Genomic DNA, 5,571 nt, shown 5'->3' with positions numbered 1-5,571 from the left:
TTCCAACCACACTTACCAATTCAATTAGTACTTGCCATTTATTTATTTAACAGTATTTTGGCTCCGCTCTCTTGGCTTTTTTCCTAGTAGTCTAGTTAATTTATTTGCAGCAATATTAATTAAAAATGTAATCAATGAATTATATTAATTCACTTTCAGAGGGCCAACAATAAACCTATTAGTCTCCTAAATAAGCTTCCAACCATGAACTTTGTGCAAAATATAATTCTGTATTCCAGTTTGGGAAATAGATCCAAGTATCACAATAAAGTTCTTTTCATTTGATGAGACAAAACCAAACCTTACTCTTTCCATTTGCAAATGCACATATAGCAAGCTCAGAATATCTATTTAATGTGTTTTGAATTAAAACTACTGAGTTCTGCCTGAAGACCAAATTCAGGCCTGCTGTAATTCACTGAAAATCAGTTACATTGGACGGAAGTTTTATTTATTTATTTATTTATTTATTTAAATTTGAAATATGAATGTTTCAAATTATAAACATTTATTTATTTATTTACTTATTGATTCCTCAGTCTTGATGAGAACGTAATCTGGGAACAGCCAAGTCTATGGTAGCAGTGCACATCAACAAGTCATATGGCTTGACCTTTTTTTCCAGCAACACTACAGAGGAATTCATCCCTCCAAAACACTGCAACATTCTTTCTGATGGGGTCTTCTCTTTGGTTGCTTGGTTTTGCTTTTTTCTCACGTAACTATAGATGGAGAAAAAGTAAAAGAGAATCTACCAGAACTACACCACCATATGCCCACCTAGGGAAGCTACAAGACTTCAGAGCCAGTCAAGAGTTTAGGGAATAAAAAGTAATTTGATTACAGATGCTCAAGTAGCATTCATTTTATTCTTATTAGCTGAAAAATGTCTCTAGGGATTGTATGCTAACCTTCTCAAAAGCAGATAAATAGCTCTATTAAAAGCAGAGTAGTTTGTTCACGTTCTGTAACATCAGAACATTTCATGAACCCACAGAAACTGTAAACAGAACATAAGAGAGAAGAAACATCTTCCTCAGACTTTCTACAGATGATTATATTTGTTTTTGGTGATTTGTAGTCCTGAAAGGGAGTTTATACATAGAAGAAATATTGAGGAATTGTGTCAATGTTTCTTTTTGTTTGCCTTAAGGGTCAGACATACTAAAAAAGGCAACATAAAACATCTTTATTTTTTAAGATTAAAAAGAGTGAAAAGCTTGAATACAGTTTATAGCTTGATATATGCTCATCAAATTTCAAAATAAATAAATCAAAATGTTAATACCAGGTTACAGTGGTCTAAACTTAAAAGATTTATAAATGATAAAATAATATTTCTTTGTAGTGACTCATAGTAAATTGAATAATTTATATTTCCTTTAATTAATAAAACAGAATTTATTTTCATAACTCCTCATGAGAATATTTTGGAAGAAAATCTAGGAATAATATAGACACAGTTTTATAACAGTAAGCTGAGTACAAACCATATATGCTATGTAGCAGTAGTCAAAGTACAACGTACTTCAAAGAGAGAGTGCTGCCTTTTCAGTAGATTTGCACTTAAGGATTGTATTGAACCTAGAGAATGAGGCATAAACATATGTGTGCAACTTCTACGGAAATTAATGAAAACAAAGCACAGACCTCTAAAGCCAAAAAGAGGTTTTAAAGGCCAGATGTAAAGCTCAGTGAAGTTAGTGGAAGTCTTAAATGAGCTTTGGATCAAAGCCAAGAGTTTACTTTGCAAATGTTTTCAAATAAAATTCTGAAAACAAAATAAGCATTTCCATACTATTTTTTTTTATTTTTTTATTTTTTTTTTTGTATTAAAAGATTACAAAGGTAAATTGAGAAGATACCATTACTGAGATGGAAGCAGTTTTGCATGGAATTTCCTTTCCTTTAAGGAAAATACATTTTTGGCTCTACAGAAAATGTCATTTCATTAGTTTCACATACCAGTCATACACAAAACACTAAATGATGGCTGAAGAAAACTGAGCCAAGAAAATAGATCAAGGAGAGGTCTGTTGAGGCTGTTATTTCACAGGCTCACAAAATGGCAAGCAGAGAAATGCCAAAACCACAAAGCTGCAGTCAGGAGATGAACTTCCCTGAAGTTCAGGGTCACTTCAGCTGGGAGGTTCAGCTAAGCCCAGCCCTTCAAGGAGCTCATTTGCTCCTCACACAGCATTTGAAGGTCTAGCCTGAGTTATCTGCCCTTTAGGGACTCATCGTCAGCTCTAGGCTCGTTGGCGCTTGTGACTGAGAACCTGCGGCTGCCCTTGCGCGTCTTGTGTGTCTGTGGACTGTTGTGATTACATGTGTCAGTACAGCTGCATATTCTTTTTTTAAATACTTTCCTGTCTGCTGTCAGTGACTGTAAATTTAATGAGAGCACCTGCTGCCCTCTTGCCTAGTTAATTCACAGTGATCTGCCTGAACTAAAGGAAATTTCAAAAAAGCCTCTGTTCTTCAGTAATAAATTACCAGTCTATATCATGGCCTAAAGGGCCTTTGATTCATGTAATATTACACTTACACTAAGCTCTGCTGGCAGCAGGGACATTTAGTTTCTCTAAGTAGACTGTGGGGAAGGAGAAAGAGGCAGAAGGGAAGGGAGAGAAAAAAAAGGGAAGTGGCTGGTGAGATTAAATAAAAAGAGAAGATCAATTGCCTGAGTATTGACAGCTGAGGGAGGTCTTTGTCCTTGACCTATTACCCTGAGGCATTTATTCACTAAGGGTCAGCCTTGCCTACTAAAAATTCACAGTCTCAAGTGACAAGCTACAGTGTGGTGAATCATAATTTATTTATTTATATATGTGTATTTTAAGAAAACAAAAAGGTAACAACTTCTTTCTTCTGAATTCTGGATTTAACTCACATTTATCAATAAAACAAATATCATTCTACTTAGACAGTAACATTGTAAACTGAAAGCTGTAATGCCTGCACCAATTATCTTTTTACGGATTTCCTTAAAACGGAAACAATAAATCAGGAAGCTTCAGAGAAAATAATTCTGGAATAAAGAATTTATTAGACTAGAGGAAGAAAAGCAAGCAGCTGAAGTGAATATAAAATAGAGAACATTGCAAAAGGGAATAGGTCAATTATATTCCTTTGCAAAAGCATGTGGTGTGAATGAAAAGTTACAGCCACACTAAAAAAAAATGAAACCCAAAACATAATCAGTATCCAAAAAAAGTTTATATGAAAGTAGAAACTGTGAAAGCACAAAGCATTGCAAATATTGCAGTCTACAGTTTCAGACTGCCTCAAAATTTGTCTTTGAGGGACTGGGATGTTCTGATGTACATAATTTGAATGACAAATTTATTTCATATGCATAAGGCTTTTTCTATAAAATGTTATACTACATAACTGCAAGATAAAATAAAACTCCTGTACTCTTTACTTACACCATCTAGTATCTCTACACTTGGTGTGCTTGGTGTGCTTTAACTTTAAACATACGCAGGATTATCAGGACTGACTGGAACCCAACTGAGTGATCTCAATAATAATAACAATAATAACAATAACAACAACAACAACAACAACAACAATAATAATAATAATAATAACAACACTAAGTAGAGAACTATGTCAGATACAGAAAGGTGGTAGAAACAGAAACAAATTAAAATAAAACTCTGTACAAGGAAACAGGAGGAATATCATCTGATGACTTGCTTTTAATTGCCTCAGGTTCATATTTTATGCACTACAAACATCCACCATAAAAAATAAATCCATGGAATCATTTTATCTTTTGAACAAATTATTAATCTTAGATTAAGCATACAGTTAGATGATGTTATATTGTATACAACTTGAAAGAGATCTGAACATAAATTTCATGTCTGTTTCTAGAATCTGTTTACAAGATTCTTTCTACAATAAGAAGATTTTAAAAGTTTTCCTTAATAAAAGTCAAGCTTTTCACTTTGGGCATTATAACAATAATAGCATGAATCTCAAAATTACATCACAATAATTGGCAACTTTTTTGCCTTCCATTGTTCATAGATATTTAATATAATGCAGGAATAAAACATCACCAGTCTGGTCTGGTAACATGTCAAATCTCCTTCACACTCAGTATACAGAGGTGCAAATGTCCATAACAGAACATTATCTCATTTTTTCATAGCACTCAGACATTTTATTCACTGAACACAGAACATCAGGGTTATATGCATACACAGAATACAGTGCAAGTAAATATTGAGAGACTTAAAAACTACTCTAAGCCATTCCCTGCACCAGTCACAAACTTAAGATCCTAACAGGTTGTGGTGTTTTTTTGTTTTTGTTGTTTGTTTGATTGATTGATTGAATATTTTTTGTTTGTTTGTTTTTTGTTTTTTGAAGAAGTCTGTGATCTTTCTTTTTAATGAGGCTGCTGGAGGACTAACTCTTTTTTCAGAACTGAGAGGCAAAAAAATCTCAGCAGGAGGCTGAGAGAGTTCAGAGAGATGTCCTATCATCACCACCCAGAAGAGTGTCATGAAATTACAGAAGTGGATGCCTAATGGATGCAGAATTGTGCAGACTGGAATTCTAATCTCACCATGATTAGTGTCCTAGAGCATCCTCCTCTTTGTCCCTTACTATGCCCTTAAGAAAGCCTATGATTCCTTTCTTGAACCAGCAACATGACACCACCGTCAAATCCAGCAAATGTTTCCTGGATCCAGCAAATGCTTCCTGGATCATGTAGTCATTTTCCTTTGTAATATACTAATATGCTCACTGATTTTAGTGAGATCATCCCTGAAGCAAACTGACAGTAAAAGTGTTAATACTGATCTCACAGACAGCAAAACGTATTTATGATCACCTATAAAGAAGTTACCTACATTGACAGATACACCAATTCATCTACCCCAAATTATCACATGCAGAGAGCAAACACCTGGACTCACAGAGACAATACGGTGCATATGTCAGATCTTGGTATACATGCCAACCTCCATGTAACATGTTGCACAGCTTGAAAAAAGGACTCCGTCCTCTTCCTTTTACAATGATCTCTTGTATCACATCAGTTCAGTCTCACATTTTATAACAATTTTGAAGTTATGGATGCAGCATAGCAGTGTCTATATTTCTTATTTGGCACAGAGATACTTACTACTAAAGTGAAGGTTTATTGAGACCATCTCAAGACTTTCTCCCTTTTTGTCCAGACTGGAAGGTAGATTCTTCACCACATTGCCCTACATGAAACAGATATCCTGGGTGGAACGCAGTCCACACAAATGACATAGTGACAAACATCGCTCCTGAGCAAGCATCCTACCGTGAGGCTCCAGCAATGTATGTGAGGATGATATAATGTAGGGACATTTACAGAAAAAGTGAACATTTAAAGAAATTTAAAATGCTCATTGATGACACTGTTGTTCCCTTATTGTATTAATCATACAGCACATATGTATTACATGTTAGTATTTTCCAAAGCACTAAACCTCTGACATTTTCCTTTTAAATAAAATACATAGGAAAAGCTGTCATAAAGTCACCAACCACACCCAATCTGCTTTCTGTACACAA

This window comes from Aythya ferina (assembly GCF_964211825.1).
Source record: "Aythya ferina genome assembly, chromosome: Z".
Taxonomy (NCBI): domain Eukaryota; kingdom Metazoa; phylum Chordata; class Aves; order Anseriformes; family Anatidae; genus Aythya; species Aythya ferina.
The sequence above is the reverse complement of the archived record's forward strand: the minus strand, read 5'-3'. Positions refer to the sequence as shown.